Source organism: Schistocerca piceifrons, chromosome 8 (assembly GCF_021461385.2).
Source record: "Schistocerca piceifrons isolate TAMUIC-IGC-003096 chromosome 8, iqSchPice1.1, whole genome shotgun sequence".
Lineage (NCBI taxonomy): Eukaryota > Metazoa > Arthropoda > Insecta > Orthoptera > Acrididae > Schistocerca > Schistocerca piceifrons.
In genome coordinates this window covers 352,704,280-352,714,375 of record NC_060145.1, presented here as the reverse complement: position 1 = coordinate 352,714,375, position 10,096 = coordinate 352,704,280, and the positions used below count along the sequence as shown (strand labels likewise).

The 10,096-nt window shown below is 47.1% G+C and overlaps 1 pseudogene; it reads left to right on the top strand.

The window, feature by feature from the left end:
- Nucleotides 1-9,328: 9,328 nt before the first annotated feature.
- Nucleotides 9,329-9,446, top strand: LOC124712764 (annotated as a pseudogene).
- The last annotated feature ends 650 nt before the right edge of the window (nucleotides 9,447-10,096 follow it).

Here is a 10,096-nt window from a genome sequence, read left to right as displayed (position 1 = left end):
GGCTTTACATTTCAGATGTGTTACGACCCATAGCTCTACCCTTCACTCGATGCCTGCGAAACCCTAAATTTCAGCAGGATAATGCACGACCGCATGTTGCAGGTCCTGTACGGGCCTTTCTGGATACAGAAAATGTTCGACTGCTGCCCTGGCCAGCACATTCTCCAGATCTCTCACCAATTGAAAACATCTGGTGATTGGTGGCCGAGCAACTGGCTCGTCACAATACGCCAGTCACTACTCTTGATGAACTGTGGTATCGTGTTGAAGCTGCATGGGCAGCTGTACCTGTACACGCCATCCAAGTTCTGTTTGACTCAATGCCAAGGCGTATCAAGGCCGTTAATATGGCCTGAGGTGATTGTTCTGGGTACTGATTTCTCAGGATCTATCCACCCAAATTGCGTGAAAATGTAATCACATGTCAGTTCTAGTATTATATATTTGTCCAATGAATACCCGTTTCCATCTGCATTTCTTCTTTGTGTAGCAATTTTAATGGCCAGTAGTGTATTAATATTAACTTGTACACATGACATAAACAAAGCATTAGCCAACAAAATAGTGATAAAGTAGTTAATTTGAGTAAAACATCAAACAAGAAACTGAGTTTATTACACGTAAATTCAGAAGACATAGTCTAAAGTCACTGAAAATAATAGACTAACGCCTTGGCAAACTCGGGTAATGTGAAATTTGACTCAAATGAAGGCGTATCTGGACAAAATATTTACATTTGCAGAAGTCGTACCCTGACTGTGGAAAGTTAGTGCATTGAGATAGTAAACATTACAGAAGAATATGCGTGTGCATGTATTGCCGGAGCTGAAAGCATGTTGAAGCTGTAACTATAAGCAATTTGCAAAGTAAAGACTGAAAGTACTGAACATCGTAGTCCCACTGCTTAACTGAGTGGTAACGTGTTTTTTTTTAAATTTTTTTATTCTATCCAATTATTTCATACATCATAACCCACCACCTTATACATTAGTGGGTCTTCAATCTACATTACATTTTATTAGTATTAGCAGCATTTTTACTTCTATTTCTAGGTATTAGTAAGCTTACTTGCTACAGGAAATAATGAGTTAGTTTCTTAATGGGTAAGATCTAGTGTCTAGTCTTAACTAACTAATCTAGGGGCTACTTCCTGCAGCGTTACAGGCGTGCCAGTTGTTGCATATAAACTTACTGTGTGGCCGTGCCCACTGAGCTAATCCCAGTGAGCATGCCCCTGGCACTGGGCTGGCCTTTTAGAAGATCGCTGCAGGTTCTGTTTGGGGTCTTCTTTCTACTATCTACGTAATGGTTAGATAACTACTAAGTCACTATCTGTGCGCAGTTGTCATATTTGGGTGTTAGCGCTCCCTCCCCCTGTTCCAGAGCGTGGCGGATTCCTACCGTCACGGCGATTGGTCAGTCCACGCCTCGGCGGAATGGGATGGGTCGCCTTAAGTCATGTCATGTCTGGTAGTTCATATATTTTCCCTTAAATATTCTCGCAGGACCTTTGCTGATACCTCGCTGGCAAGGCTTATTATTATACTGAATGTAGTAGGGTCTCTGATTAGCTGATATGTGTTGTTGTTAGGTAGCTGGTTTCTTAGATCACTGGCTACGTCATCGAAGACAGAGCACTCATAGATCACGTGATCCGGAGTACCCCGCTCGGCTCCGCAGTCACACGAGGGGGTAGCCCTTTTCCCGAATCGGCAAAGATATGCCGGATACGGTCCATGACCTGTGAGGAAGTGCAACAGTCCCTTACTCGGTTGGAAATACGAAAGTTGCAGGCGTTCTTTGATGCTTGGGAGCAGCTGGTAAGTCCTTCGGCCTGTTGCCTCTGCGTCCCAGAGTTCTTCCCATAGCTCTTTTCCTCTTCTCTTGATTGCAAATTTGTCCCTCACCCGCACTCCCAAGATGCTCTCAGTCTTTTCTACATCTCCCCTGTTCACCCAATACCAAGCTCCCTGTTCCCGGATTTTGATGTCCAGGGGACACACCCCCATGAGTGTTAGTAGTGCCCGTCCCAGAGATGTTCTGTATGCTCCAGCATGTTGCGTTGCACCCTCCTCACAGACATAGCGGGCACGACCCTCGTGAGCTTGTGTGCCCACACTCCGGATCCATAACCCACAATGGAAACAAGTATGGTGTTATGGTACAGCTTTACGAGTTCTGGTGGAAGATGAAATCTGCTGTGTCCTATCATGATTAAACTATTTAGGGCTTCTAGTGATTTTTGTGTACCTGTTTCAATATATTTGGCAAAGTTCCACCTATCATCAATTATTACTCCTAGATATCGGGCCTCACGACGCCGAATCACCGGTGAGCCCTCGATTCTTACCGTTGGATTCCTGGCCAATTGGCCTTTCAGTAATAGATATGTCGACTTGTTAGGCGCAATAGTCATTCTCGTGTTCTGGCACCACTTTGTGAGAATTGCTAGTGTTCTGTTGATTTTGGGTTCAAGATCTTCGCGACTTCGGCCGCCAACCAGCAGAAGGAGGTCGTCAGCGTAAGCTATCGCCTCTAGCATATCGACACTGTTCACCAAGCTCTCCAGGAGAGGCTCCATATTTATATCCCAAAAGAGTGGCCCCAGGACAGAGCCCTGTGGACACCCCTTCGTGATTTTCTTACCAATTCGCCCGCTAGTGGACGATAGCCAGACCTCTCTTTCCATACAATAGCTCCTAAGACAGCCGTATAGCGGCCCTGGGCACTCCTTCTCCCGCAGGCAGGAGAAGAGCGAAGGCCACCACAGGTTGTCAAAGGCACCACTGATGTCCACCATGATGCCAACTATGTACTTGTGCGGAGACGACCCACAGACCTCGGACGCGAGGGCAATTGCGTCACACGCAGATCGCCACTGCCGAAAACCGAATTGTCTGTCACTCATCCCGCATAGCACTCGGTGTGCTGTCAGTCTATCAGCTAGTAACCTCTCCAGCAATTTGCCTAACAGGTCCAACAGACAGATAGGTCTATAGGACTTTGCTTCTTTAGGGTCTTTGTCCTGCCCTTTTTTGATAATTACGACGTTGGCCTGTTTCCAGATTGTGGGGAATGTTGTGAGGCGCAGGGCCTCATTGTAAATTCTTGCTAAAGGTGTCACCAGTTGAGGAGCGAGGTATTGTACCACCTCCGCAATTATACCGTCTGGTCCTGGGGGTTTTCCTTTCTTTAGTGATTTTATGTGTGCTGACACTTCCTCTTCTAAGAAAGGGTACACCATGGTGTTATTATGGTAGTCTGCCTGCATAGCCTGCCTAATTAGGCGTTGTTCTTCTGTGTCCTCTTCCACTTTATCATCAGGGAGGAGTGAGTGGAGGAGGGCCTCAGCAGTTTCCTGCCAAGACCCAGTCATCCGGTTTCCGTCCCTGATAGTGGAGAGCACCATTGGCGACCTGATTTTTTCCCTTACTATTTTGTAAGGAGTGCCCCAGGGATCCATAGCCAATTGGCTGTGCACGTATTTTTTCCAACTTTCCAACCTGACTGCTCGCAGTTCCTTCTGAAACTGCTCTTTGGCTTCCCTGTATGTTTGTAGCCATCTTTGTTTTTCTTCCCAGACGACACTTCGCAGGTAATACCTCCTCGCCCTCCTGACAGACTGACGCATCTGCCCTATCTCCGCAGACCATGGTGATGGAGAAGCCGCAACGGCTCTCCTCCTGGTTGGTACAGCAGCCTTTACCGCCCTGGTAAGAGCGCCCACCAGATCTTCGGCGTGTTTATTGATATCATCGTCATCTTCTGGCCATGTCGGAGGGTCAAACTCTCTTGCAAGGCGCTCCCAGTTGGTCCTGTTGTAGTTTAGTTGTACTTCCCACCCTATGTCCCAGTGGCACTCCCGATCTGAGATTGTAAATGTGATCAAATTGTGATCGCTGGTTGTGTCTCCGTCAGTAGCAATCCAATTTCGTACATTGGCAGCGATGTTGGCTGTCATCATCGTAATGTCAATCTTGGTTCCATCTCCTCCCCCTCCCGTGTAGGTGGGGGGGGGGGGGTTCCTGGTCTATTGGCAATGAGAAGTTGTAGAGACATGATAGTCTCTTCCAGATTGCCTCCTCTTTCATCTCGAGTGCCACTGTGCCACAGGGGGGATTTGGCGTTCACGTCCGCCACCACAACTGCCTTTCTGCCCCTCAGCGCCGTTGCCACCTGCGTGAGTTGGTCGAGGTACACGTCAATGTCTGTACCGTACTGAAAGTACATATTTATTAGGTATATGACGCCAATTGGTGACTGAAGTTCAATGACATTGCAATGGTCGTCCGAAAGATGTGAGAGCACTGTTACCCGCAGTGCCTTGTTAGTTATTATGATGGTGGCTTTCGGGTCGTCCCCGAAGTTTACTACTTGCCAACTCATGGCAGGGAAGGCTACATTCCCCGCAAGAGAGTATGGCTCCTGCAAACAGAGCACAGCAAGGCTTCTCTCCTCCACCACCCTCCGAAGCTCCTGCATGACCAGCCTACTGTTACGTGCGTTTAGCTGCCCTATCTGTATTTCTGTAGTCATGGGAAATATGTGTGTACGTATGATTCTGGGAAGGTTTTCGTCCAGTCGTAAGATATTCTCCCATTGGATAGGACAGACTGATTGTATATTTCATTTAAGTTGAAGGTTTCATTTCTTCTCTCAAACACCTTTTTTATTAGGTCACGCAAGGCGCCGAAGTCGTGGGAAGATTCATGGTCTTTAGTTGTACCCTGTCAACAGCCTCCATGGCCGAGAAAGTGACCTTACGCCCTTACCTATGTCCTACCCGCACTAGATGTCGCAGTGCGGTGGCCAGGACAGCCGGCTCCTCCAGGCGGGATAATTGTAGAGAATGTTCAAGATTGGGGTATATTCTGACCGGATCAACCGCTGTTCTCACAGCTGTTGGTTGTCTCGAGTCAGTACTGACAAAATGGTTCAAATGGCTCTGAGGACTATGGGACTCAACTGCTGAGGTCATTAGTCCCCTAGAACTTAGAACTAGTTAAACCTAACTAACCTAAGGACATCACAAACATCCATGCCCGAGGCAGGATTCGAACCTGCGACCGTAGCGGTCTTGCGGTTCCAGACTGCAGCGCCTTTAACCGCACGGCCACTTCGGCCGGCCAGTACTGACATTGGTGTTATTTGTTGTTTCTGTATTTGAGCTCGTAATTGTGTTGACCTGCACCGGCGGTTCCAGTACAGGACTCCCTTAAACGAATGCTGGTCGGCCCACCGCTACAGGACGCCTGTCTCGAGTTGCCTGATTTCCTGGCGTTCGCGATCCCCAGCAATAGGGAGAGGGGGCTGCCGCTTGTTCTTGTGGGTCCGTTTGGACACACGCATCCTTCATTCCCCTCCTGCCATCTCTTCCTTCTGCAAGTGTTGCAAGGAACTGTTTGAACTGGGCTGCTCTTGCCGCGTCCCTTCTCCTCTTGCACGGGGATTTTCTTTTAGGCATCCTGGGTGCCGTAGTAGACTCAGCCATAGTCAGTTCTTGATATTAACCTCTGTTCGAGCATCCTGTACGTTGGGCAGTTGCGACCAGAGGCATTGGATTTCACTATACTCATAACCTGCAAGTGGCAGCTGAAGTGCCTGTAAAATCAGTCGTTGGCTCTGTACCAACAACTTGCGTCTAAGTTCAGCTCAGCTGGATGAAAACTTGTCATCCAAAATGTGTCTGGTGAAGTCGCCTAGTAGTCAAGTCTGCCAGTCAAGTCGTCTGCCAGAGAAGGCGCCTGTTTGAGAAGTGATTATTTGCCATGCGCTTCCGGCCAGCAAGACTTGGTTGTCTGTATTTTTTCGGCGTCAAGTAATTTTATTAGCTCAATAATAAATACTGTTAAGGCTGAGAAATAATATAGTAACTGGATCGGACATGACCAGGAGAAACTGTTCGACCTGCCAAGGGCGTCGACGGTGAGTCGCTGATAACCACCGGAAGACAGCAGCAGTGATGGATGTACAACGAAGACAACACGGCAGAATGAGAAATGCAGAGAGCGAACCAAATCGAGAGACTGGACGTAGCAGTATCAAGAACCAAACAACAACGAGTATAACGAACGAGAGCACAGTCGGAACACAAGTGGGGTTCGGGTTTCGCTTCGCTTCACGGGGCGACTGTACTGAGCCCGTCCTGTGGCAGGTTAAGCGCCGAAGTGTGCCATTCCTGCAATTCCTAAGTCTGTGGAGACGTGGAGGCCTAGCGTACTACATTGGACTTTGGTATCGTGTGTATGTTTGTGTGTGTGTGTGTGTGTGTGTGTGTGTGTGTGTGTGTGTGTGTGTATGGGGGTGGACCTCACGACTTTCCAAAGAATTACACCCACAAAAGGTGTGGCCAACGCGTGGTTGGTCGGTGGTGATGGTGTTGGTAACCAAAACCGATGATGAGCCGGTTGCACGGAAAGTCCTTCCTTTTCGTAAAACGTATAGGCACAGTGGCGGAGCCGTCCGCGGTGGCCGAGATTAACCAGGACGAGGCTTCAGAGGGAACCAGACAAATTATGTGCCTCAGCTTATGAAAAGGGCATCTCCTTATGCAAAAAGCAAAAAAGCAAAATTAATATTCAAAGCACCTCCTATGACGAGAACATTACAGAAGACGCCTAACCCTATACCAGCGAAATTGGGATAGGAAGATTGTCGTGTACCTTTGCGAGTAATCATTCCGGCATTAGCCCTAAATGTTGCAAGGAAAGCAATGTGTATTGGAACTGCTTGGCACATTAAAACTGTATGCCGGACCGATACTCGAACTCGTGACCTTTGCCTTCCGCGGGAGAGTACTCTACCATCTGAGCCACCCACGCATGATTCCAGGCCTGCTGGTTCTGCAAGTATCGCGGGTGGGCTTCTGTGAAGTTTGGAAGGTATGATTGAGGTACTGGGGGCAGTAAAGCTGTGAGGACGAGGCGTGAGTCGTGCTTGGGTAGCTCAGATGGTAGAGCACTTGCCCGCGAAAGGCAAAGGTATCGAGTGCGATTCTCGGCCCGATACACAGTTTTAATCTGCCAGGAATTTTCATATCAGCGCATACTCTGCTGCAGAGTGAAAATTTCATTTAGTGTGGCTTGATCACAGATGATGTGAGGAATAAAAAGGACCTACAAGCTACACTTTTCTGTGTTACATTTTGCACATACTTGTAAGCAACTCTCAAGTGCGTAAAGTCACAAATTTCTGAGAACATGTGACATATATGTTTTATTTTACCCTGTAGATATATGTAAAGGAGGAAGATTAGGTGTTTAGCTCCCCCTCGGCGATGTGGTCATTAGAGATGGAGAAGACTCTCAATTTGAGAAATCGTGCCGGCCGAAGTGGCCGTGCGGTTAAAGGCGCTGCAGTCTGGAACCGCAAGACCGCTACGGTCGCAGGTTCGAATCCTGCCTCGGGCATGGATGTTTGTGATGTCCTTAGGTTAGTTAGGTTTAACTAGTTCTAAGTTCTAGGGGACTAATGACCTCAGCAGTTGAGTCCCATAATGCTCAGAGCCATTTTTATTTTGAGAAAGCGTGGGGAAGGAAATCGGGAGTGTCGCTTTCAAAGTAAACATCCTGGCATTTACCTGAAGCGATTTAGTGCCACCGCGTCACACCTAAATCAAGACTGACTGCACTGCCTGGACTAGGATATGAAATATTAATAGCTATGTACTGATTGATCCCTACAGTGTCTGTGGTTTTGCAAAGCTGTGATTGGAAGCAGACAGACTTCGGGAAAGAATAACAGACTTAGGGATTAGGGGTTCTAACTTTATAAAGAACTTAGGGAAACAAAGGAAAATATAAATGTGAATTGCTACACAGCGATATCAACGAAGTCCCTCCCATCTACAAATCCTGCACTTTCCCACTGCGACCACTGATTCGACTGCCACCGGTGCAGTAAAAGCTGGTTAAACGCTGATTTCAAATCCTAACGGCTCAGGCACGGTATTGTGCTTTGTACTCTTGTTGCAGGTTAAAAAACACACACTTTCTTTAGTCTATTTCTAAACCGTAAGACAAAAAAGGAATAGAAATATGAAAGGTATTCATAATTGCGAAAATGGACTGCCATTAACTGCATAACGGAATGGCAGTCAGGATACTTTACGCTTACCTTGAAACACGTGTTGGCTTCAATGAAACCGGACGCACAGACGTTTTAAAAAACCCAATTTGTAGGGTTACCACACTTTCTTGGGTCCAATCCAAGACAAAATACTATACTTTTTTGGGTCCAGCCCAGGACATATTTTAGAAATCACTTAAAGCACTTTACTGATACAAATGTTCAAATTTATGTGACTCCGAAGGGACCAAACTGCTGAGGTCATCAGTCCCCAGACTTACACACTACTTAAACTAACTTATGCGAAGATCAGCACACACACCCATGCCCGAGGGAGAACTCGAACCTCCGGCGTGATGGGCCGCGCAATCCGTGACTTGGCGCTCCTAACCACGCGACCACTCCGCGTGGCTACTGAAACACTAAATTTATTTATGCAGTTGTATTTTTCACTTGACATGACTTTTTTCGGATTTAGTTTACGTGTACAGCAGTGTGCTATGCAAATATAGTGTTTGTAGCACACTGCAGGTTACTGTTATTCCCATCTTTGGCTTTAAAAAAAGTCTTTCGTTTGCTGAACTAGTAGCATTAATAGCACTCCTATGTTTAGTTGATTTCAAGTAGTCTTTAATATCACTCTTCTCTATGTATAACAGAAAATTCCACAGTACATAGTCAGAAATAAACACGCTCATTGTTAGTGCCATTACACAATTTCAAAAATTTGTATTCCATTAAACACAGGTTAACGTTAAACACACTCTTTCTTTTGCCCATTCCTAAACGATGAGACAACGAAAGGTCGCAATTGCGAATATGGACTGCCATCAGCTGTTTACGGAATGACAACAATTAAAATTTGTGCCGGACCGGGACTCGAACCCTGGTCCCCGCTTATCGCGAGTGGCTGTCTCATCATTCGGCGATTCGCTGTTGCTGTTCAAATGGTTCACATCGCTCTGAGCACTATGGGACTTAACATCTGAGGTCATCAGTCCCCTAGAACTTAGAACTACTTAAACCTAACTAACCTAAGGACATTACACACATCAATCACCGAGGCAGGATTCGAACCTGCGACCGTAGCAGCAGCGCGGCTCCGGACTGAAACGCCTAGAACCGCTCGACCACAGCGGCCGACTCTCTAACGAGGGAAGCCCGACCAAGTTCCTCGGTGTAGCACTGAGCGAGCTGCTAAGCTCGACATCTCACCTACCACGGAATCTTTGCATTTTTCTACATCGAAACCTGCTATTTTGCCAACGGCCTTGCCGCAGTGGTGACACCGGTTTCCGTCAGATCACCGAAGCTAAGCGCTGTCGAGCTGGGCTAGAACTTGGATGGGGGACCATCCGATCTGCCGAGCGCTGTTGGCAAGCGGGGTGCACTCAGCCCTTGTGAGGCAAACTGAGGAGCTACTTTATTGAGAAGTAGCGGCTCCGGTCTCGGAAACTGACATACGGCCGGGAGAGCGTTGTGCTGACCACATGCCCCTCCATATCCGCAGCCCGTGACGCGACCTTCATGGCCTGTTCGGGACGAATTTAGGTTAGTTTATCCGTGCTATTTTTTTCCCTTTATTGTCATTTTATCGCGCTTGTCTCAAACGGGTGTGGAGGGAGGGAGGGCTGTCAGCGGATACAGCTCTACACACTTTAGCCTAATAATATTAAAAATTTTATACACATGTGATAAAACTGCATATGGTGATAAAAAAATTAATATCTCCAATAGTTAAAAGGTAAAAGGTAATTTGATGATTGATTGAAATACATACACCGATGAATGTAAAATGAATGTTTCACACAGTATAAAAAAAATGTTCCAATGTGTGTGAAATCTTATGGGACTTAACTGCTAAGGTCATCAGTCCCTCAGCTTACACACAACCTAAATTCTCCTAAGGACAAACACACACACCCATGCCCGAGGGAAGACTCGAACCCCCGCCGGGACCAGCCGCATAGTACATGACCACGGAGCCTGAGACTGCTCGGCTAATCCCGCGCGGCACACACAGTATAAA